Source organism: Zalophus californianus, chromosome 2, assembly GCF_009762305.2.
Source record: "Zalophus californianus isolate mZalCal1 chromosome 2, mZalCal1.pri.v2, whole genome shotgun sequence".
In the NCBI taxonomy this organism is placed as follows: Eukaryota; Metazoa; Chordata; class Mammalia; order Carnivora; family Otariidae; genus Zalophus; species Zalophus californianus.
Genome location: NC_045596.1, coordinates 43,161,186 through 43,187,009, shown reverse-complemented (window position 1 = coordinate 43,187,009; position 25,824 = coordinate 43,161,186). Strand labels below are relative to the sequence as shown.

Here is a 25,824-nt window from a genome sequence, read left to right as displayed (position 1 = left end):
TGTCTGAAGCAGGAAGTCTTTCTCCCTATTACCTGTGCATTTTAAATGGTCTGGCCTCAGTTTCCTCATCTGTGAAATGGGCCTGCCCACTTGTCACTGTATTGTTCTGAGGATGGAAAAGCGTCGTGGAAATGAAAGTATTCTGGGCTCTATCATTCATCATTAGTGCTGTTCTTGAGGCACCAGAGTTCATTTCTACCTCTTCCAAGACAGGAAACTATCGATAAAACCTCAGAAGTAGATTTTTTTTTTTTTAAGTGGTTACTCTCCCCCTGATTTTCTCATTTGTAAAGGGAGGAAGTTTTCCTATAAAATCTCCAAGGTTTCTTCCAACATTTAAAAAAAAAGAAAGGCAGGCAGGCAGTCTATTCAAGAATGTCAGTCATGGAGTCTTGACCTACTTTGGAATGAGAAGCAACTTCTCAGGAAACCTCAGCTTAATCTCTATTAGCTCAGCCACAGAAGCAGATGTTCTGGGCTTGGATGGCTCAGGAGCTGAGGCAGAGACCTTGGCATGTGTCTAAGGCAATATTAAAGTGGGCGTGGATACCAGAGAAGTGTGTCATACCTGCGCATTATCTGGGACCACACTTCCAGGAGGCTCATTCAGCTATTCACAGCCAAGAACCACTCTGGGTCACGGTCCCAAGTCTCCTACCAGAAACCTGCTTCTGGCACATCACCTAACCCACAGTAATCTTTTCCATTCCCCAGACCATGAATCAAGAAACCACTGCCAGAAGCAGTCAAGTTGCTGACCGGATTTTCTGGAAGTGTCCCTCACCCATCTCTGCACTTTATTTCTTCTCCCCTTCTTGTCCCACCCACTGGGTCCCTCTACCTTCTTCTCTATCATCCCTTTTCTCTCCTAATCCTTTCTCTCCACTCCATTTTTTCCTTCCTCGGCACCTCAGCTGATGGCAGATACTATTTTCCCTATTTCTAAACCTCTAGCAGAATCCACACAGCCAGCTTCACTTCCATTCCCCTTCCCCTCTTCCTTGCCTAGCCCATTACGATTCTTCCCCTCTGAGGACAAGGGGACTGTGTGCAAACTGGGATCGAATACAATCAACAAGGAACTTAGTGATGCCCCACGCCCACAGTACTCTAAACCCCAGCATGATAGTCAGCAGATCAGAAGACCAAACATCAAGCCCTTATTAGGATGGGACATTTTTATTCCCTATGGAGACTTAGCCTCTGTCAGTTGAATCCCTTGACATCCACAATACAGAACTGGATAATGGGCAAAGAAAGAAAAAAAAAAAATCACAGTTTGGAGGTCATGGAAAAAAAGGCAAAGAGAAAACTCAAACTAATGTGATAAATACCAAGTGAGAGACAAAAAGCTGAATGAGATGGAGAAGCATTTTGTGGGGAGGGGGCCAGTGTTAGTGAATGGGAACTGCAGAGTAACATGGGGTGCAAGAGAGTTGGGGAGACAAACAGGAGACAGGAAAAGGGTCTCTGTTGTTTCCTCATAGCCGTTTTTAAAAAAGAGATACAATTTAGAGGCTGGATTCCTTCCTGATTACTTTTGGCTATTTGATCTATCAATCTTTAAATGTAAGTCTCTCTAGAAACTGAGCCCTGTGGGTCAAGGAGGCAGATGGTTACACACCTGAGTTTAGGTAAGTATAGGAACTTCTGGGTTGTCTTCAGATTAAGCTCTGACCACTGAGGTTTAAAAAGGGTGACAATCGCTGGAATTTCCCCTACAGTACTCTCTCATCAGACACATTTTTTTCCAAGGGTAGTCATTTTAGCAGAATTGGAGATAAATGGCATCCCTGCGCATTTGGTTTTTGATACAGTTTTCCTCGACTGAGAACTGAATGCTTTAATTCCAGGCTTACCTGAAGCCATTAGGAGACTACCGAAGATGTAAAACTCCTATGCTAGGCTGAAAGTAAGTAGGTTTTAAGGCTAGAAGAATTCTCTCTCTCCACAGTTCAAATGGCATTCAGAAATCCAATTAATGTTTGGTTTTTAAAGCAGAATCTGTAATTGTGTCCATTACTGTCAACTGTTCAGTTTGATAATAAAATAGGCTACTCTAAAGATGACTTATAGTCATTAGGGAAGTCTGGGTCTGTAGGATAAACTTTCTCTTTGGAATAGTAAATTTTACATTTTTATAATTTCTTTTATCCAGGAATTGCAAAGCATTTTGAAATAGTTTGGGGTGATGGGAAATGTAATGTTTCATAAGTTATATTACATATGTCAATACTTTGCCTAGGGCCAGAAATGACTTATGTTATGGCAGTGATGTGGGTATCTAATTTTATTCTACTTACACTGTAAAAGTAGTATTGTTAGGGGCGCCTGGGTGGCTCAGTCATTAAGTGTCTGCCTTTGGTTCAGGTCATGATCCCAGGGTCCTGGGATCGAGCCCCGCATCAGGCTCCCTGCTCAGCAAGGAGTCTGCTTCTCCCTCTCCCACTCCCCCTGCTTGTGTTCCCTCTCTCACTGTCTCTCTCTCTCTGTCAAATAAATAAATAAAATCTTCAAAATAAATAAGTAAAATAAAATTAGCACTGTTAATAATTACAATAGCTATTATTTATTGAAAGCAGAATGCTTCTTCCGTTAGGCATTGTATTAAGTGTTTTACATGTATTAGCTCATTTAATCTTCCTGTGAATCTAATTCTAAATCTCATGTCATCCTAGTATGATTCTTTAAGAAAAGTACTCTTTTTATCATTCCTTCACAGAGGATGTATGTTAAATTCAGAGAGGTTGAGTAACTTGTCCCTTGTCACATATCTACTGAAAGTTTGACTGTGTCCCTTTTTGGGTGAGGACCAGTCAGTAAAATTTCCAGTGGTCAGTTACTTGTCCAAATGTCATCTGCATGGCATTTTATGCAACCTCTTAGATCATGAGGAGATGCACTGCTTAATCCTCAAACTGTGTGGCTGAAATCTTTGCCAATTCTTCGATGTGCTAAGGTGTGGCTCCATTGTCCACTGACACCTTAGTAAGCAGAGAAAACTCAAGGGTGATTTTGAAAATACAGCAAATGACAACGCTTCTCAACTGTCAGCCAGTTCTCTAGAATTACAACTACAGAATTTACCATAGCCAAAAATTCCAGGATTTGAAGATACAGGGCCATCATCTTTCCCCTGGATTGTTGCAATATCCTCCTCTTAAATGGTTCCCCTGCTCCTACTCTTGTCCCCTACAATCTCATATTGATGTAGAATGATCATCCTGATATGTAAAACCAAGTTAGTTCCTTGCTTACCATCTCTCAGTGCTTTCTCATCATATTTAGAATAAAGCCACAGTTGAATGCTCTACATGATCTAACCAAGTCTACCAAGAACCTGCTCCCATCTTATGCCACTCTTCCTGGCCCACTCCTTACCAGCCTGACTCACTCAGATCTCCAAACACACCAAGTTTGTCCTGCCCGAGGGTCTTTATAAATGCTGTCACCCCCTGCTGAAACCTCTTACTCCTAGTCTCAGGGCTCAAATGTCATACTCGGCCTTCAGTGACATGCACACGCTCACATACACACCCCTAAATTCCCCTACATTTTCTCCTAATGCCCTCTGTTTTTCTTTCATAACTCTTAATCCATATGTCTTTCTTTCTTTTTTTTTTTTTTTGAGTACTTGTCTAATGAAGGCCATGAAGAAAAACTCCTTAACTTTTTCATCACCATTGGACTCCCAGTGCATGAGACATTGCCTGGTGTGCGATTACTTGAAAGCTAGGTACCAATGAAATATTAGTAAGTTGAATGACTCTAAATGTAATTCCTTATTAACCACCTAATTGCCAATTTCTTTGGAAATATGTTCAATTTCTCTAAGTCTCTGTCTTTTCATCTGGTAAATGGAGCTCACAATAACTATGTCGCAGAATCTATACGAGGAAGACATACGATAACGTGTATGCTATGCTTCATAAATTATTAAACCTTGTATTATAAAGTTTTAAATTTCACATTCAGCTTCACGCCTTGGGAGCAAAGGGCACTTCCTCCTGTCTACTAGACTATGCTTACAGAAGGAGCCAACTTTGGACAATGCGTGGGCAATTTTCACAAGGCTTTTAACTGGACTCCAGGGCACTCAGAGGCTCAGAAAGGAGTGAAACAGGCCCAGCTTGTCCCCTGAGGAGTGTACCAGCCCCTCAACTGAGCTCGATGCCCAGATTGCTTATTTAGGCTTCATTGACTCAGCCACCTCCTGTTGACCTTTTGTCGTCTTTCCTAACTGACTTCTTTCCCAAAGCACAAAGCCAAAGGGAACCCACAAGGGCATGTGTATCAACAGGGCACATGTCCTTGGAAAGGCAGGGTGACTTGTGATTATTTTAAGTGACAAAACGATGGAAAGGTTTGGCAGGCATCTAACACATGGGGCTCCTTATCTATACTCAAAGTAGACATCACTCTCTTAACTGCTTCTAGACTAAGACTTTCCCTAGGGGTTTTGATGAAAGCCCTCTTGTTTCTTGTTGATCCTGACCTAAAAAAGCAGTAGTGTTAGTAACTATATTAGGGGAAAGGTCAGGATGATTAGAGGTCATTTTCTAAGGGATGAGGTTACCTGTGGACACCAAGGTCTAAGATATATGTTTTCCTTTGACTTCTTTTTTCTCACTAGTGGGCAGACTAGTGACATGGGTATCTGCATCCATGGAACCATCCTTAGAAGTTCTCTAAACCTCTCTAGTATCTTGAGGTAAACAGAGAACCTCAGAGCAGACGGTAGATCTTCCTTGACTTACAAAGGCTTACTTTCTGATAAATCCAGTGTGAGCTGGAAATACCATAAGTAGAAAGGGCATTTAATACACTTCGCCTCCTGAACATCGTTAACTTAGCCAAGCCTGCTTTCAACATGCTCAGAACACTCACATTAGCCTACAGCTGGGCAAAATCATCTAACACAAATCCTATTTTATAATAAAGGGTTGAATATTTCATGCGATTTATTGAACACTGTACTGAAACTGAAAAACAAAATGGTTGTATAGGTACAGAATGGGGTTGTGTGTCGGTTGTTTGCCCAGATTCAAACCCAGAAATGTCAGACTCCAGAGCCTAGACTCTAATCTAGGATGTTCCTCCTGAGTCTGAACAATGAGTAGAACTCTGGGATGAGTGTTTGAAAGTACTTCTTAAAGTAAGAGTCATAAAGAAAAAAGAAAGGGTAGGGCTGACAGGGCACCAGCTCAGGAATAGATATTGGAACAGAACTCTGAAAACTGGTGCATCCTGCCTGGGGAAGAAAGTGCTGAGCAGATCCAGCTCTGGTGGGTGGTGCACACCTGGTGAGAAAACAGCACCAGTTCACACTGCGCCCTAGGCTGGCAGTGGGAGCTCCAGGGAGGGTAGCACCGACTCCCTCGTGCTCCCTCCACCCAGGCTGCTGCTTTGGGATCTACTGTGAATGCAAAACACTTCCCACCTTAAACACCAGGTTGGGCCTCTCCCTGCAACTCTGACTAGCCGTAATAGGAACTGGAGGGATGCATCAAAGAAACAGCAGAGCTGGGGATCCAGTCAGCAAACTTTAATTGCTCCAAAGGAACGGTTATGGTGTGTCTACATAAAAGCCCCTTATCTGTTAACCCAATAAAAAAATTTCAAAGGGCCCACAAAGACGTATTAACCAAATGTGTAATCTGTTAATTACAAATCATCCATCAGGCAACCAATAGATGTTTTTAGCGATTACTTGAAAGTTTATGCACTTCCATGGGAGATGGTTTTCCTGAAGCCTTTTATGTTCACTTTTAAACTGAAATATACATAAAAATTTGGTCCTCAGTATAAGCTACCTACTGTTAAGGGAACTCCCACATCAAGATGGAATATCTGAACTCTGGTGAGTTTACAGATGCAGACTATGATGTTGAGAACAGCTCCTAAATTGTACTAAAGGCAATGAGTTTGGGCCTTGAAGAAATTTGAAATGGGGTCCACATGAATAAAATGCTGGTCTTAATTTAAGAACTAGCAGCTTTTGGTGTGTCTCAGCCATGAAACTAGAGCATCCTGGCTCTTGGGCTGAATGAGACCCTTGTGAGGTGGTTTCACCCACATATATATTCATTCAGCCAACAAATACTCATACTGCACTCCTACTCTATGCCAGACAATTTGCTACACAAGGAGGATTAGATTGACAAGGTCCTGCTCCCACTGAGCTTGCATTTGGATGTCAGCAAGAAATAAGGAAATGGATAAGATAATTTCACAGAATGGGTTGCTATTGAGAAACTAAAAAGAGATGAGGGGATAGTGATGATCCAGTAGGAGGCTGGAGAGGGGCTGATCTAGACTGACTAGAAGGCCTCTTGAGGAATAGGATTCTTCAGCTGAAGATTGATGAGAAGGATCCAGGGAAAAAGATCAGCAGTGAGCGTGCCATGTGTGAGAAACAAAGAGAAGGCCAACACGGCTGGAGCAGTGAGCAAAGTGCTTACAAAACAGTTATCAAAGAGGCAGGCAAGGGACCAGCTCACCTGGGGGGTTGTCATGGTAAGTATTCTGTGTTTCATTTTAAGTGCAGTGGAAAAACTATACGAGTGTTCCAAGTAGAGGGATGACATGGACATATACATTGAAAAAAAGAATGTTCTGGCTGCTGAGCGGATAATAGATCATAGGAAAGCCTGAGTAGATAGGGAGACAGGTCAGAGGCTATTGTAATAATCCGCACGAGAAACAAAACCATAGGCTTGGATTACAGTGATAACAATGGAGATGGTGAGAAGTGGCTGGGTTTGGAATCTATTTTGGCAGCAGAGCCAACAAGACTTACTGCATATGGAGAATGAGGGAAAGTGATAAATGGAGGCAACTCCTGAGATTCTGACCTGAACTATTGGATGGATGATGGAGGTGGTCACTGAAAGAGGGGAAGATAGATGAGGAAGAAGTTTTGGGAGACGGAGTTGCAGGAATCAGTAGTTCTGTGTTGAAAATGAGTTGCATCTGCCTGTTGGGCATCTAAATGAATGTGTCAAATTGACACTGAATACTTAGAGTTCGGAGGAGAGGTCAGGGTTGGAGCTTTAACATGAGAAGTATCCTCATGTCAGGAAAACTGAGACTGAAGCATAGGGGTCATTTTTGACTAAGGTCATTGAGCTCATGTGCATAACCTCACAGACCCCCATGATGGCTTCCTTCTGCCCCTCAGCTGTGTCTGTGACTCCCTTGCCTGCTGAATCTCCAGCCACACCGCCTTTCACTCTATTTCTCAAAGGTGCAGAGCTCCTTCCTACCCAGGACCTTATACCCCATCTGCCTTTTGCCTGGATGTTTTTTTAGTTTTCAGTCTGCTTAGCGTTCAGCACAAAGTCATTTCTTGGAAAGGCTTTTTCTGACCCCTTGAGATAGATCGTATATATCTCTGCAATATGCATTCACAGTTCCTTTTATGCGTTACATGTCATAATCAAATTTGAATATGTGTGATTATTTGATTAACTTCTGCTCATCTCCTAGAAGAGAAGCTTCATGAATGGTCTTTTACATATCCAGGACCTGGGTAATCAGGAAATATACACTGAAATTGGCAATTGATATATAGTGGTAATCTATAAATACATGTCAATATCTGTTGAAAGAATGAATAAATTTTTAAAATTTTAAGATTTTCTTATTGAATTTTAAAAATTGATGACTAGATAGGTAGATGGATGGTTTTATTACATGAACGATGTCAGGGAAGTTATTTAGCTTTCCTTCATCTTCTACTAGATGTATACAATTAAAGTGAAAACATCTTCTTTATCCTTTGGGGGATATTAAAAGGCTAAAGATAAAGTGCTTTGTTAGTTTAAAGCTAAGACCTATATAAGTACATAAGGGTATTTCTAAACACAGAGAAAATATCCAAACATCATTTAGTTAATAGTCCACTTTACCAAACCTTTTCTTAGAAGAAAAAAAAATTCATTTGAACAGATTCTCATTTTTCCTCCTGCTCATCCTTTGCTCACACTTTTAGAGAGTGGACATATTTATAGAAAATGTTCCAGTTCAGAGGGACCAGGAACATCCCTGGAAATCTTCTAATAACTCCAGAATTAATCCCCAGAGGTTAGAAAAGCTGACTGTATTTTTCTCTCCTGTTGCCTTCTTCACTGATGGCCAAAAGACTTGGGACCCAAAAAAGCCGTCAGAGGGCATCTGTGGGCCATGGGAAAGAAAGTGCCCTTTGCACTTGAGCCAAATGTTAAGAAGTCCAGCTACCCTGCTGGAAAGACCATGTGCAGAGGGAGAAGTCCGGGGATTACATGGAGCATGAGAGAACAGCCCAGTGATTCCAACATCTGAGTGGAGCCCAATCTCCCTGCCATCCCCACTAAGGTCCCAGAAATGTGAGTGAACCACATTTGGAGATTTTAGTCCATCCACCCCCACTGTGACTATAGGCACAGCTGACACTGTACGTGAAGCAGAAAACTCATTGCCAAGTTAGTCCACAGAATCATGGGAAATAATACATTGTTGTTGCTTTAACTTTCTAAAGCGTGTAGTGATTTCTTAAGCATCAACATAAAAGATTATTTGTATTTTTATATACCAGGCACAATTAATAAATAGCATTTTTTCAAATATCATTTATGCATCAAAACAATCAAATATCTAGGACTAAATATAATAAAAGTTGTTAAGATCTACGCACTGAAAATTATAAAATGTTACTGAGAGAAATTAAAGAAATCCTAGATAGGAACTACTTGCTAAGGTGGATGCTGCCTGATTCAGAAACCTCTTAATAGAGCCAATTAGATCAAAGAAGAGGGAGGAGGAGGAGGAGGAGGAGGAGGAGAGGAGGGGAGGAGAAGAAGAAGAAGAAGAAGAAGAAGAAGAAGAAGAAGAAGAAGAAAGAAGGAAGGAAGGAAGGAAGGAAAGGAAGGAAGGAAGGAAGGAAGGAAGAAAAAGAAAGAAAGGAAGGAAGGAAGGAAGAAAAGAAAAGAAAAAGAAAGAAAGAAAAGAAAGAAAGGAAGGAAGGAATGAAGGAAGAAAGAAGAAAGAAGAAGAAAAAGAAAGGAAGGAAGGAAGGAAGGAAGGAAGAAAGAAAGAAAGAAAGGAAGGAAGGAAGAAAGAAAGAAAGAAGAAAAAGAAAGGAAGGAAGGAAGGAAGGAAGGAAGGAAGGAAGGAAGGAAGAAAGGAAGGAAGGAAGAAAGAGAGAGAGAGAAAAAGAAAGAAAGAGAAGAAGAAAGAAGAAAGAAAGAAAGAAAGAAAGAAAAAGAAGAAAGAAGAAAAAGAAGAAAGAAAGAAAGAAAGAAAAGAAGAAAGAAAGAAAAAGAAAAAGAAAGAAGGAAAGAAAAAGATGGAAAGGCAGGAAGAAAACACGGAAAGGAAGGAAGAAAGAGAAAAAGAAAAAGGAAATCCTAAATAAATTGAAGGATATGCCAATTTTCATGACGCAGAGAGCAAGAGCATAAAGATGGCAATCTCCTCAAATTAATCTACAGATTTAATGCAAAGCTAATCAAAATTCCAACAGGTAATTTTTGTTAAAAATTGACATGGAAATTCTAAATTTTATATGGAAGTACAAAGGGCCAAAAATAGCCTCTCCAGCCCCCAAATTGTGAAGAAGTTCTAATTTAGAGAATTTAGATTACTAGACATCCAGTCTTGGTTATAAAGCCCTGGTAATAAAGACAGTGTGACGTTTGCACAAGGATATACAAATAAACCAAAGGAACATGACAGAGAGCGCAGAATAGACCTATGCACAGATGGACACTTTTACTGACAATAAAAGTGGCAAAGGAAAGCCGAGAAGAAGGTATGCTCTTTTCAGTAAATGGAGTCATTTACTTGTGCACTTGTCTGTATGTATATTACATTCAGTAAAAATGTTTATTAAATAATTACTTTGCCAACGTGGGACAGATGGTCTTCCTTGGCCTTCAGAGGTGAGTCTTGAGAAAAGCACATTGCTGGTGTAAGGGTCCAGCCTGGAAAGCAAAATCTGAATCTACCTGTGGGGAACATCACTCAAACCCCAAATGAGGAACAATCTATTTTAAAAGTGTCTATGTCATGCAAGACAAAAAAAGGCTGTGGAAACATTCCAGATCAAAGGAAATTAAGGAGATACAATAGCGAAACACAATGCCTAATTCTGTGCAAAAGGAGTAGAATAGATCAAGACGTCTAATTGGAAGATGGTAGTATTTTTATGAAATCCAATATTTAGGCATAAAGGGCCAGGATGAATGAAAATTACTCTGAGATGGTTCAGGAAAAATATTTTACATATATATATATATATATATACACACATGTATATATATATATACACACACACAACAGGTAAATCTGGGTGAAGGAGAGTCGCTGTGTTTTATGTGCTATTTTGATTCTGGAATAATTTCTCTAAGTTTGCAGTTATTTCAAAATAAAAAGATTTCAAGATTGCACTGGCTTATTGGATACCTCCACTGCGCTTACACCAGTTGACATGGTTTCTGAGGTTATTAAGTGTTATAAATAAGTGAATAAATGGTCGAATAGCCTGCCACAGCCCGTTCTGAGTGGTTACTGAGAAGTACTCCAATCCCAGCTGCCCAGCTAGGTTTAATGAAAAGGGTGTCCCCAGTAACCCTACAAGGGGAATTAGCAATCAGATTCCTCTAAGTGGAATTTGCAATGACTTACAAGTCATTTATAATATCCCTCAAATGTGGGAAAATACAAGGTCTGTGACACTTGTGTAACTTTTCTTGTCATTCATCAATTCAGTCATTGAGCACCTACTATGGGCCAGGCCCTGTTCTAGGCACTGAGGGTAGGGCTAAACAGTAGAGAACATATATACTACCTGAACCCCAAAAGGGAACATAAGAAGGTAGTAATATAAGAACAATATAATTCAGCGCACCTGGGTGGCTCAGTCGATTAAGCCACTGCCTTTAGCCCAGGTCATGATCCCAGGGTCCTGGGATCGAGCCCTGCACCAGGTTCCCTGCTCAGTGAGGAGTAGTCTGCTTCTCTCTCTCCCTCTGCTGCTCCCCCTGCTTGTGCGTGTGCACGTTCTCTCTCAAATAAATAAATAAAATCTTAAAAATACACACACACACACACACACACACATATATATAAAGCAAGCAATATTTATCTTATAAATGCTTATTGGCTGGATTGCAATACAATGCAAACATTTTCATATGCCAATTAAATACAGAAACAATAGAGCTATGAAAAGTCTGTCTACTTAATGCTTAAGGATCCAGAATTACCATGCTAAGGAAGCGTGTGTGTTGTCACTGCCATCCACCAATATATTCAGAGCCACCCACCACAACAACTTCCCACGGGGTCCATACCAAAGAGAAGAAAAAGAATAAAAGCAATCATCTATGGGAGAGATTATTGCATACCAGACAATGAAAATGGTATGCTTTGTTGTGAGTTAAGTTATGCCCCCCAAAAGATACGTGGAATTACTAGCCCCTGGTACCTGTGATTGTGGCCTTATTTGGAAAATAGGATCTTTGCAGATGTAATCAAATTAAGATGAAGTCATACTGAATGAGGGTGGCCTCTACCTCAGTGACTGGTGTCTTTATAAGAGAAAGGAGAAGGAGATGGAACACAGGGACACAGAGACGTGAAGACATACAGAAAGCAGGGAAGACAATACACTTGACGTTAGAGGCAGAGCCTGGAGTGATGCAGCTGCAGGACTGAGAATGCCCAAGGATTGCCTGCAACCACAAGAAACTGGGAAGGAGCAAGGAAAAATTCTTCCCTAGAGCCTTCAGAGGGAGGCCGGCCAGACTTGCCTACATCTTGATTTTTAGCTTCTAGGTTCCAGGAGTTTCCAACCACCCAGTTTGTGGTACTTGGTGATAGCAGCCCTTGGAAACTCACGTAGCCCTGTTTTATAATTGAGGATGCTGGAGGTCAAAGACGTTACACAGCTTGCTCAAGTTCACACAGCTAGTTATTAGCAGAACCAAAAGTCAAAGCAAAGCTGAGTGGCTCCAAAACCCATCTTGCCAACTTCTTTCTACCTTATAGTGTGACTGGATGATGCATAGGCTTCTCTTCCATGTCAAAATTAACATGGCAGAAATGAACTCTTGATCCCCCTCTTTTCCTTCCAGACTCCCCATCCCAATAACTTATATCACCATTCACCCAATTTTTTCATTGAAAAACTAGAGTCACCCCAGCTTATCCCCATTTCCCAATCCCTTATGTCTAATCTGTCAGCAAGTGCTGCTCATTTCATCTCCAAACTGAACCCTCAATCTAGCCATGTCTTGGGGCCGTCACTGCGACCACGCTGATCAGGGCCACGTGAACCCTGCAGTAGCCCTTGGGGCCGTCACTGCGACCACGCTGATCAGGGCCACGTGAACCCTGCAGTAGCCCTTGGGGCCGTCACTGCGACCACGCTGATCAGGGCCACGTGAACCCTGCAGTAGCCCTTGGGGCCGTCACTGCGACCACGCTGATCAGGGCCACGTGAACCCTGCAGTAGCCCTTCCATTTTCCCTCTTGCCCCTTACGCTCCATCTCCACCTGGCCGCCAGGGTGAACCTTGACAAATATAAATCAGATCCCACCACTTTCCCTGTTAAGGACCTCCAAGGACTTCTGACCGCACTCCAATAAAAAGCTAACCCTTGTCATGATAGAGTGGATATCTGTCATTTCTTTGGTTATTCCCGGGATCCTAACCTGCTTGCTACATTTGGGAAATTCCCGATTTTGGGGTTTCAATAGGTGGTAGAGTCTACTTCCCGCTCCAGAATACTTCAGATACTCATTTTCCAGGCTTTTTGTGTCCCCATTCGATCACTGAAGGCCTGAGTAGAACAAAAGGCGTAGTGAGGCAGAATTAACTCTCTCTGCCTGAGTGTTTTTGAGCTGGGATGTAGGGTTTCTTTTCCCTGCCTTCAAACTGGAACTTGGGGACTGGAACTTACACCACTGGCTCTCCTGGGTCTCTAGGATGCCAACTGCAGCTCTTGGTACTTCTCAATCTTCATAATCATGTAAGCCAATTCCTTATAATAAATCTCTTTATCTATCTATACACACATATGCGTACACGTCCTCCATCCTATCAGTTCTGGTTCTGTGAAGGACCCTAATAGACCCACCACGCGCGAGCTTCAGTGACCTCGGGGAATTGTCCTGATGACGGGTTGCAGCACCTTGGTCACCATCCAGTGAAGGGTCCAGGGACCAGCGCCGGCAGGGGAGGTAGCATTGTCCGTGTCCAGCTGCCACCCCCCTTCTCTTGTCACGCTTCCAAATCTGTCCCTGGCAATCCTACCTAAACGCCTTTCAGTAAATTCCTTTTCTGATATGATCTTCCAGTCGGTCTCTGTGACTTGCAAAGGGACTTGTAAATGTGGCTCATAAGCCTTACAAGTCCTACCTCCTTGCCCAGTGTCATCATATCCAACCCTTCCCACGGGGTCCCTACGCCCTCTCTCTGGACCCTTTTCTTCCCAGCTCTTGCCGCCTGGGTCTTTGGCACTCGGCCTTCCCCAGGGCTTTACATGGTGGCTCCTTCTTGTCATTGAGGATTCAGCTCAAAGAGCTCCTCTCAGGGAGGACTTTTCTGACTGTGTGACCGAAAGCAATCCCTTCTCCACCAAGATAGTCTCATGAATGATTTTATTTTCTTTATAGCCCTTGCAACTACCTAGAAGTGTCTTGTTCATGGTTTTACATGTTTATGGTCTACCTCTCCCATTAGAAGTGATCCCAGGAGGGGCGCCTGGGTGGCTCCGTTGTTAGGTGTCTGCCTTCGGCTCAGGTCATGATCCCAGGGTCCTGGGATCGAGCCCCGCATCGGGCTCCCTCGGCTCCCTGCTCCGCGGGAAGCCTGCTTCTCCCTCTCCCACTCCCCCTGCTTGTGTTCCCTCTCTTGCTCTGTGTCTCTTTCTAAAAAAATAAATAAAATCTTAAAAAAAAAAAAATGATCCCAGGAGAGCAGGGACCTTTTCGGCCTTGTCACTGCTGCATCCCGAGGACCTCGAACGGTTTCTGGCCCAGGCCAGACTTCTCGGGGGTCCCGTGACCTGCTCCAGGGCTCACTCTTCATGCCCGAGCATTAATTTCTGACTGTAGTAAACTCTCAAATTTGTTCTTTCTGAGGATCTAGGCTTTATTCCCCTCAGGGCACCAGCAGGGGTGGTGCTGTCCATGTCGATTATTGCCATTGCCGTTTAAACTCTGAAAACTGCTAGAGTGTTTGACAGGAAAAAGTTAGAAGGCCAAAAGCCCCGACCACCCCAAGCTACAAATGTCATCAAGAGAGGCCTGGCTGGGCTGGCAACAAAGGGCGCCCACTGGGACTTTTCACTGAGAAGCAATAGTAACGAAAAAAAATTTATTTCTTTGTTCTGGTCTGTCCTAATCCTATTAATGTGCTTCTTGCTGGAGAAGGGGGGCCCAGGAAGGGGATCTGGGTTTTCAGGCTTTTGGAGGAATATTTAGAGAGCCAGGCTGTTTGGGGTGGGAAGGAGGACCCAGATACAGGGAAATCAGGAGGGGAGTCGGAGCGGAGGAAAAGAGCTGATCTCAGAGGGCAGAAGCGAGCTGGAGGGAAGGGGTGAATGCCCCAGAGAGACGCAGGATGGAGGGAGGGAAAGGAGAAGGAAGGAAGGAGAAGGGCAGAAGGGAAAGGAAAGGAAAGGATAGAGGAAGAGGAGAGCGTGAGACCAAGGGGTGGGACGGGCACAGAAAACTATGGATCCCATGCCCCCCCCCCCTTTTTATAATTCCAGTAAGAGCGATTTCCCGCAGTGAGTTACTGGAAGGAAACCCTGTGTGGTTAATCTGGATCCCGTGCACTATCTTTCCCTCCTCTCTCTACCCAACAGACTCCAATCCGACATCCACAGTGATGAGCAAGCCCAGACAGCGCATTTACAGAGTGCCCAACACAGCTCAAAAGACCTTCCCTCTATTGGCCCTCAGTCCTTGCAGCGACCCTATGATGGAAGGCCAGTGCTTGTGGCCCCATTATTTAGATGGGAAAACTGAGACCCAGAGAGCTGAGTTAACTTGCCCGAAGTCACACATCTGATGAAGGGGGGAACTGGGGTTCGATTCCAAGCAGTCAAGCTCCAGAGTCCGTCTTTCTCAAACATCCCCTCATTAAACAGATAGTGAGGAGCTGCTCTATTCCAGACCCCCTAACGTCTTTTCTACCTCCCCAGGCAAAGCTGATCACTGCCGTCTCTGTGCTCCCAAGGTATTGTGTATTCCCGTGGTCCCAGCGTAATAAATTGTGCTTGTATGATCTGCCTTCCCCAGAGCCCTTACATTGCCTGAGGCCCTAGCTCTGCCTTCATATCACTGTATGCCCGGCGCCCAGGCCTGCGCCTCATACAGAGCAGGTCCCCAGGAAACGTTTGCTGGGTAATAGCGAATGATTGATTTATTACTATTATCTGCTGTGAATTTGGAGCTAGTGCCTCAGATTCTAGCGCGGTAGGCTTCACTGGGCTAGTATGGGAAATGCCAAAGCTGCAGCTGAGGCAGAAGAAAGGCAGTGTGCAATTGCCCAACTGTGTCTTGTTTCATTCACCTCAAACTTGTGCCGCCCAAGGCAAGACCGGGCGGGGTGGGGGTGGGGGTGGGGAAGCAAGGGAAAGCAATCAGCAGCACTAGGGTAGGAGGCATGCATCGGCAACTCAAGTGCTCCAAGGAGCTGTGCACACCCCAGGAGGGTTCGGGGCTGACGTGGCATCTCTGGGATGCGAGCCGATGGCAGGGGCCGAAGCTGTCATCGCTCGCGTCTAGGAGAGGGCCTAGGTAGAACAGCATGTGAGGGAAAGGTCATCACCCATTCTCAGCGGATCCTGCTGCATTCACAGAATCACAGACCCCAGCGATCGACCAGTTCAGTGGTTTGTAAAACCTCCCTCTTGCTCTGAGTAGCAGGACTCTCTCTTCTAACCAGATATGAACGGCAGATAAATGTCAGGCTGCTCTGGGTAAAGCAAGGGTGAAGACTCAAAGTCCCACCCACCACCATCCTCACGCTCCCTGAGTATTTTGAAAACCACTGATGTCTCAAAGGTGGTGAATTCAACCCCCACAGAGCTTAGATGACCCATAGGAAGTGACCTAGGTGCTAAGTAACAGTTAGGTGGGACTTACCAGATCTGAAGAAGTTTCCCCCATTATGTCCCTCTACTTCTTTTAGAATAAATACAAATCCATTAAACACAGAGATGAAAATGGTGCTCTGTGTTTCCTAGGGTGTTGTTTTCAGGGCGCTCCCTGAAGCCTGGCGCACTGTCGCTTGTTAGAACCTGCCTACAGCCAGACTGGACAAACGGTGGAGCCCTGAGTTGTACTCTGTGCGCTTATGTAACACTTGACAGGCGGAAAAACTCTTTTTTGGATGTGGTGGCGTAATTTGTGGAAAGATTAATTTGCGTGACAGGCAAATGTTGCCAGAAGACAACATCCTCTCCCTTCTGTCGCCTTCACTTTCTAAGGGCTGTTCACGGAAGGCGTCATGCGGGTTTGCCCTGTGTGGGGAAGACGGCAACTGGCACCTGCAGGGGACGCTAGCAGGGTATCCGGGGAGGCTGCTGAGACTCCCAGGGCCTGGGGACTGTGTGGGACAGCAAGTAGCTAGGGCTTGTGCTCCACACCACCACACATGCCCGCGGGAGGCAAGTCCTCAACCAACATAGAGAGCCAGACCCAAGGTGAAGGTCAGGTCCCCTAGATGGCACCAAAGCCACAAGCGTGCCTGGCTTCCAGGGGAGCGTGTGGGACTTTTCTTTCCCCAGCTTTATTGACGTATAATTTACAAATAAAACTGTGATATATTTAAAGCGTACAATGCGATGATTTGATATATACGTATAATGTGGAAGGATTCTCACTATTGAGTGAATTCACACATCTATCACTGAAATTGTTCTTTTCTTTTCTTTCTTTCTTTCTTTCTTTTCTTTCTTTCTTTCTTTCTTTCTTTCTTTCTTTCTTTCTTTCTTTCTTTCTTTTCTTTCTTCTTTCTTTCTCTCTCTCTCTCTCTCTCTTCTTTCTTTCTTTCTTTTTTTGTGCGAACACTTAAGATTAATCTCCTGCCAGTTTAGTAGGATGGGGGGTGTGGAGCAGATAAAATTTGATTTGGAAAAAGAAATGTGACTTGTCTTTTAGAGACAAAAATGCTGAGATCCTTGTCATAGTCAAGGTTGAGGAAACCAAATATGCTTCACGTGTTATCGTTTTTGATCTCCACACTATCCACACTAGTTAGGGCAGGCGATATTGTTCTGCTCATTTTCTCAGTGGGCAAACTGGGTCCTCAAGTGGTTCAATGTCCCACAGCTACTAAGAGGTGGAACTTAGAGTCTTCTCCTTTTTCCTTCAAATATCACTTCCAAGATTTGTCTCGGAAAGAGAAGGTATACTGGATATGATGTCATGGGAGAACTTGCTACTCTTAAGAAAGTAAAGGGAGGGGCACCTGGGTAGCTCAGTCAGCTGGGTGCCTGCCTTTGGCTCAGGTCATGATCTCGTGGTCCTGGGATAGAGCCCCATGGCGGGCTTCCCACTCAGTGGGGAGTCTGCTCCTCCCTCTCCCTTTGCCCCTCCCACTGCTCATGCTCACTCTCTCTCTTGCTCTCTCAAATAAATAAACACAATCTTAAAAAAAAAAAAAGGCAGTAAAGGGATGGAGTATTTTTCTAATTAGATTCCCCCAAGCTTGTACCAGAAGGGATGCATGATGACTCGCAAAAGTACTTAGAGTGTAGTGGAGGGAATTGGCCCTCAGCATTCATTGCGACCTTCTTCTGTGATTTGCAGCCCTGCGGAGTACTTGGCTACAAGGATTTCCTAAGCTCTCTTGACTCGAGGGTTCTGGCTGTGAATCAGATTCCACCTGTTTGAAGTGCTTATGGGAGGTGGAGCAGGTGACAGTGAGGCAGGGCCATCTTTTCCCTCCCGCCCCAGCTGCTGCCATTGGCCAAAATGGGCCAACATGGGCATGGGGACACGTTTTCCTGCAGTGTTGTCCTTGTCTGGCCCCCAGCTTCCCAGGTGTGAAAGGCAGTAGCCACAACTCAGCAACAGCCAGGTCCTCATCCCTGCACTGCAGCTCTGAGGGGCGCTTTGGAAGTCAACAATTCCTGATCTTCATTTCCTGGCTGTGCTGGAGATAGCAGCTCCTTTGGTGGGTCAGTTCGGCAGTGTTTGCAGGAGGCATACTTGTAGGACTAGTCTAGAGCCCACCGTCTAGCTCTTTAAATCCTGCGTAAACACCGATTCCCCTGTATTAAATCCCTCTCTGCTTGAAATAGAACAGTGATGGGTTTTGTATAAGTACCTTGAATGATACATAAAGTTCCATAAAATAACATAAACCTTAGAAAAATATCCTGGAAAATGAAATGAGGGGGAAGCAAGCCATGTGATTAGTACAAAGTGTGTATCATCAAACTGTCTCCATTTGCAAGTGGTAGATCACTAATTTGGTTCTAGAGAAAAAAAGAAGTATTTGATTTACAAAATTCATTAAGCCAAAACATTCCATTTCATGGAAAAGCACCATTTGTTCCAGCACCAGAAAGAGATTTCTCTCATGGGTCTTAAAAATGCTGTTAATGATAATAATATAGTAGAAGTGATCTGGGCACAGTAATTCACTAATTCATTTAAAAACAAAACAAAAAAACCCAACACTGCTTAAAGTGGGGGCAATATTTATAAAAACATCACGATACAGTCACACCTTACACCTTTCATTTAAATCAATCCGATGAATATACGTTTGTTTCCCAATCTTTTCACAGGGCAATGCCCTTTCTTTGATTCTGAATCCTCTGATTTGAGTTATGGTGTCATCTTTCTTCTGTAAGTCAAATCCACAATACATCATCTAGGATTTGAAGTTAAATTGGAATGTGACATTAAACAAATTGTGAAGCATTTTGAGTGTGTATTTCTTCTAGGTTTTTTATAGTTCTTCCCCCATTTTTAAAAGAGTTGTTATACCCGTAGCTACTTTGAGAGCGATTTTTCTTGGTCACAGCTTTATGAAGTTTTTCCAAATATTTTCCTTGATTTTTATTGAAATAAATGGCAGTCATACTTTTTGGAGTATTTTAATATAAATATCAAAATATATTATTATGATAAGTTCAACTGACATAAATGTGTTTGGAACAAAACAACTTGGCTAGTGTGAGCACAAGTGGGTGGGCAGACTGGGGAATAACCCTATTGGCCCAGAGTGTCCAGTGGGTCTGGACATCAGTCTTTATGATTCACAGAGGGTCCAGAGGGCTCTGGTGAAAATCATGCTCAAGTAAGACCATGAATTGAGTCCTGTATTGCCAGCACTTAACACAGATGATCTCATTTAATTTGACAAACAGCCTATGAGCTAGGAGCTATTCTATTTCGATTTAACAGATGAGGGAGCTGAGACTCAGAAAAATGATAGGACTGGCCCAAAGTCTTATAGTTAACAGATGGCAGGGCTGGGATTAAAACTAAGGTCTTCTCGGGGCACCTGGGTGGTGCAGTCGGTTAAGCGTTCAACTCTTGGTTTCTGCTCAGGTCGTGATCTCAGGGTGGTGAGATTGAGCCCCGAGATGGGCTCTACACTCAGTGGGGAGTCTGCCTGAGTTTCTCTCTCCCTCTCCTTTTGCTCCTACCCCCGCTCCCTCTCTCTCTCTCAAATAAATAAATCTTAAAAAAAAAAAAAAAAACCCTCAGGTCTTCTCAACTCCAAACATTAACCACAATGTTCTTTTTACAATGTCCTTAATGTAAGGTGAAAGCTGATGGAATACCCCAAAGTCTAATTCAGCAAAAGCATTTCTGGGGGTTACGGTACAATATAAACCTAGTCTGTGCACATAGCTTTCTTCTGTTCATGGATAGAACTTGACTTTCAAATGAGAGGGAAGACGAACTAATTATTCTTGAGACAATTGTGCATAAGCATGGTTTCTATTAACAAAGTTTTCAACGGATCCCGAATGTCAGGGGGTTGGAGGTTACTCTGCCTAACAAATACCTGGAGTGCAGCTATTTTCACTGTTGGGTAAGAGCTGGCTAATGCTTTACTAATCAGCCCAAAGAGGGGCAAGGATTGACATTCTTGGGGGTAGGGGAGTTGCGATCATTGGACAGCAAGTCAAAGACCAGGTGATAGCCTACTGTAGTCTGAACAGTTCATATCTAATGTAACCCTGGTGTGGTTTGGCTTTATTTTACTCATAGGCAACTGAGCTATAGAAGCATGTGTGTGATTGAGAAATAATTCCTTTCTTTCAATTTCCCTTAGACATCTAAGAAAAGCTAGTCATCTTACTTTTAAAATACACTGAATAAAAACCAATCCAAGCAAGCTAATATTCCTTCTACTTTCTTTGTCCTTTTGTACTTACCTAAAGGATATTATACTTTCAGACTTTGGTAATGAATGCATGCATCTGCCCAGCACCACTCTACACCCTCTCATATGGATCATCTTTATTTAATAAAGGGACTAAAATCTATTATCACACACTTTCCCTTGATTTAGCTTTTAACCCACACAAACAAATGCATGGCATCCTCTACATTTTGTTAGAGGTGGACCAAAAATGTTAGGTCTTAGACTTCCAGTAGCCAGTGTGACAAGTTCTTATCTGAAAATATCAGGTTTTTGGCATGTCCATCCTATGGGAAATCATAAGTTTGATTTATATGTGATGATCTGGAGTGATAATCACAATATATTGGAAGTTAAAAATTTAAGTCGTAGTACTAATAAAATTCCCATTTCTTTTTTTAATTTTTTAAAGATTTATTTGAGAGAGAGAGAGAGAGAGAGAGAGTGGGGGAGAGGCAGAGGGAGCGAGAGAGAGAATCCCGAGCAGACTCCCCACTGAGCATGGAGCCCCACACGGGGCTCAATCCCCTGACCCTGAGATCATGATCTGAGCTGAAACTAAGAATTGGATGCTCAACCGACAGAGCAACCCAGGTGCCTCTATTCCCATTTCTTTAAATAACAGGAATATATATATATATATATATATATATATATATATATATATAGAAAGGTATGGAAGGAACCATACCAAAGTTATCATTGATTACTTAAGGGGGAGTAACAGTTAAACAAGTCTTTTCAAAATAATAGTATATGACATACAAATTAAAACAAAATTTGAAAACAAATTGGTGCTGGAGAAGTCTGGGAAAATTGTAGACAAGGAAGATGTATTTCCTTCCCTATCTCCATGTTAAGTCAAAAGGGGAGCCCGTGGTTAAGTGGCTGGGGCCTGCCCCCAAAGCGCTGCAGGTCTAGAAGTCTTCCAGCAAGAGGAGGCATGAGCTACAGTCAACCACAGCAGGTGGGATGGGATTTTAAGCTGCCGAACTGGGGCGGCGGTGGGGGGGGGACTTTCAGTGGTTTCCCAAATGTGGTCTGTGTAAGAGGAGAGGGTCTGGCGGTAGCTGTGGGATGGGGAAGAAGAGCCTGGCAGGTGGACTTCCGGGACCCCATTGCCACTGTTCTGGGATTTTCACACACCTTGGGCTGTAGCAGAGGCAGCAACAAAAGAAGTCGAAAATTTCTGATTCCATTGAGAGGGACTTTGGAGTCAAATAAAATTTACTCAGTCTCCCTCTTACACTCCCTCTTAATCTTCCTCATCCGTGTAATGCAGATAAATTCACACCTTCTAGGACCCGTTATAAGCATAAGGTGAAGGGATGCCATTAGAGATGCCATTAGCGTTTAACATATGGTCACTTAAAAGAGGAAAAAAAGGGGTCACCTACATGGTAGACAGAGGCACAAGCAGGGCAAGTGATGGGCTTGGAAGGCCTTACACTATACCACTGTCTTCACCTTTCCCTGTCACCTTTAGACATTATGCATTTCAGAGACCTGGGTGAAATGGTCACCAACATGTGTTCTGAGCACCTGTTCATCCTGGGGACTTCCTCTTTCCCTGTCTAAAAAAGTCATCTCATTTTGCAAGGTTCCCACCTAAAAATGCTCATCAGCCTGGGAGGAAAGAAGGCCAATAGGGCAGGAAGCTGCTGTGTAGCGATCATGATGGTAAGACCCCTTCTTGGATCATAGGCCAGGACAAAATGCAAGTCCTTTACTGACCCAGGTAGTCTGTCTTGATCAAAACAGGACAATAAATACACAGAGAGGCAGTCTGACCTAGTGTTCAGAACCCAAACTCTGAAACTAGACTCCCTGGATTCAAATCCTGCCCCAGCCACTTCCCAGCTATGTGGCCTTGGTTAAGTTACCTGATCTCTCTGTGCCTTCGTTTGTTGAGAGGATCCGATTAGTTCATGTATGGGCACTTAGGGATGGTAAGAGCCATGTAAGTGTGCACTGAGAGTTAGCACATAAGCTACATTTCTCATACCCATGTCCACACAGACATAAATCAATGACAGCCTTCTTTCTCACTGAATCTCTTTGAGGTCTCTGTATCCTTCTGAACAAAGCCACTCCACGCAGTTGTTAACGGAGTAGATCACCAACTGAAAACTATTTTTACATCATATTATAAAGCCAACTGGAATATTTACAGGTAAGCAGTAGAGAAAGTCAGTTTACCCATCCCAGTTTTCTATACCAAACATTGCACGAAAAGTAAAAATGTATTCTTATTAAAGGCAAATGATGCCATACAAGGGAGATTTGGCACTCAGGCCAGTCAGCCTGTTGTGTGGACAAAAATGTGTTCAGCTGCCCTAGAATACTTATTCACATCCTGAGACAAGCAGCCATGAAAACGTCCCTTTTGCCTGTCCTCATTCTTCATTTGCTATAGAATAAGAGCGGCTGCTAAGCCACAGACCACAAAGAAAAAGGTCAGTTTCATGAAATACACCACAGTCCTGCTGATGTGCTTGAAAAAGCACGCACACTTCAAAGCCAACCATGGACAGAGACACATAGGCGAACCACTCGAGAACATTTATTTCAACTAGGAACATTTACCCCCGAGGACCCAGCCCTTGTGAGGTTAAACCCCTCATAGAAGAACCCACATCATAAAAACTGCATTTAGCCAACAAAAGTGGAATCAACAGCGAAGGAGACATAACAGCTTGTTAATTTATAACCAACAATAACAACTGTTTGAAACAAAGGCAAAGTGGTATTTTCACCCCGCACTCTCACTGAACCGAAATTCTTGATTTGCTCTCTCTCTAAGGCTCTTCTCTGCACTACAGACCCCATGCCCTCTGCAAACCCAACATTTTGTTTTTCTCATGAGGCTCAAATGAACAAAACTGTTCTTTGAAACATAAAGGGGAAAATGTTCCTGGAAGATATGGGGACGTTCACATGGTACATAAGGGAGTGGACAGATCATGAATCTGTGAGATCAACAGATAATTCTGGAACATCACATTAATTTTTATTTCAACCACCATTCCGATTAGTTCATGTATGGGCACTTAGGGATGGTAAGATGCTCCAACATTTAGAAGAGTTGGTATGAGTAGCAAAGTGGTTGATTTATCTTTTCTTACATTTCTGAAGGTGAATGAAATGCCTAAAAGATCATCCAAAACCCAGAAAAGGACAAGAAAGGGCTTGCCCGTATACCAACTAGATTGGTGACATTACTGTTTAAAATCCTCGGATTCAGGGGTCAAACAGACTAATGCTTGCCTCTCAGCTCCAGTGCTCTTAAATATGAGGTTTATGGCAAGACAGTGAGCCTTTCAGAGGCTAAGGTTTTTCCATCTTTTTTTTTAAAGATTATTTATTTATTTATTTGAGAGAGAGAGAGAGAGAGCACATGAGCAGGGGGAGGAGGGACAGAGGGAGAAGCAGATAAGCAGATTCCCCCCTGAGCAGGGAGCCTGACGCAGGACTCCATCACAGGACCCTGGGATCATGACCTGAGCCAAAGGCAGACACTTAACTGAGCCACCCAGGCACCCCAGTTTTTTCATCTTTAAATGGAGATAAGTAGTAGCTACCTCCTGGTGGTAATGTGAGGCTTAAATAAAGAAATATGTGTAGGGCGCCTGGGTGGCTCAGTTGGTTAAGCGACTGCTTTCGGCTTAGGTCATGATCCTGGAGTCCCGGGATCGAGTCCCGCATCGGGCTCCCTGCTCCACGGGGAGCCTGCTTCTCCCTCTGACCCTCCCCCCTCTCATGTACTCTCTCTCTCTCTCATTCTCACTCTCTCAAATAAATAAAATCTTAAAAAAAAAAAAAGAAATATGTGTAAAACAGCCAATATAGATCCAGGTTCATGGTAGACATTCAATAGCTATCATCATCATCACCATCATCATCACTGGTAATGATCCAAACAAGGTAACCTATCAATTATCAGTTAGTTATATGACCAAAACATCTAGAAAGATCCCAGAGACAATAAGTGAGACTCGATGAGCATGTGTGTGCTGTAATAGAGAGTCAGGTGTGTGGTGTCATCTTACAAGGCAAGAATAATTGAAAATTAATTCATTGAAATCATTTTAATATCTATTAACTACAAACAGGTATGAGAGTATTGGGGGGGATGATGGCAATGTTCTAAAACTGCATCACAGGGATGGATGAACAACTCTATAAATTTAATAAAATCACTGAAATTACAATGAGTGGGTTTTATGGTATGTTAATTATACCTCAATAAAAATGCTAAAAAAATTCTCCATGGACAGAAGCTGAAGGGGAATTCAGATGACAGAAAGAACAGAAACCGCCTTGCATGCAGTGCAGCATAAAAAGACAAAAAGAAGGAAAATATGAAAGTTGGATTAAGAGACACTGAGAACAAAGTTAAGAGTCTCTGTGGTGCACTGAACCGGAATTCCAGAAGGAGAAGAGAACATGACACGACAGGTAGAGGTAACTTAAAAAGGAGTAAGGACGTCCCAATATTGATGAAAGACACCAGTCCACAGATTCTAGAAGCCAAAGAATCCCTAATAAGATAAATGGAAAGAAATTCGAGTTTAGACACACTATAGTGACACTACGAAGACCAAAGACAAAGAGACAATGTTAGAATCAACAAAGAAAGAATGAAAACTTCCTCAAAAGAATAAAACTGATCCGACTTCTCAACAGTGACGATGGAAATGAGAAAAGAGTGGAAATAACTGTGCTGAGATGAATGCGCTGAATATAACTGCTGTTCTTGAATTCTATTTCCAGTGAAAATACTGCTCAAGAATGAGCGACACCTAGGTGGCTCAGTCGGTGGAGTAGCCTTTAATCCCACATGACTGCTATCCTTATAAAAAGAGGAAATTTGGACACAGACATACACATGGAGGGAGAACCCCATATGAAGAAGGCAGAGTCTACAAGCCAAGGGATGCCTAAGATGGCCAGCAAATCACCAGAAGCTAGGAGAGAGGCATGGGACAGATTCTCTCACAGCGCTCAGAAGGAACCGACTCTTGCCAATACCTTGTTCTTGGACATTGGCCTCCAGAACTGAAACAATACATCTCTGTTGTTTACACCCCGCAGCATGCAGTGCTTTGTTACGGCAGCCCCAGAAGACTAATACTTCCCTTCCCAAAAACTCTCTCGAACACAGACCAGCTGGTACTTCCTGCTACAGCCCCACTGGCCCCAAGACCCCTCATGCAGATGCTGCCCCCACTGACCCTCTCCCAAGATCAAGCCTGGAATGGGGGAGCTCTCCCGCCTGCAGTCTCTGTCCTTTCAGCCCAGGGACTTGTTGGCAGCTTCAGTGCATTTCCCCATTCCACCTAAGGAAAGAGAACTTCCGCCACTTTCCCTTCCTCCCCACCCTTCCCCATCCACCCAAGTCCCCCGTCTACTTCTCATCTCATTCCCACAAAGCAGCC

General features: G+C 43.3%; 1 long non-coding RNA gene across 1 annotated transcript in view; it reads left to right on the top strand.

Annotated features, from left to right (window-relative positions):
* Positions 1-22,543, top strand: part of LOC113924225 — a 37,338-nt gene extending 14,795 nt beyond the window's left edge. Inside the window, exon 3 of the long non-coding RNA XR_003520586.2 lies at positions 22,450-22,543. This is a non-coding gene — a long non-coding RNA (uncharacterized LOC113924225). The remainder of the gene's footprint in view (positions 1-22,449) is intronic.
* Positions 22,544-25,824: the final 3,281 nt, after the last annotated feature.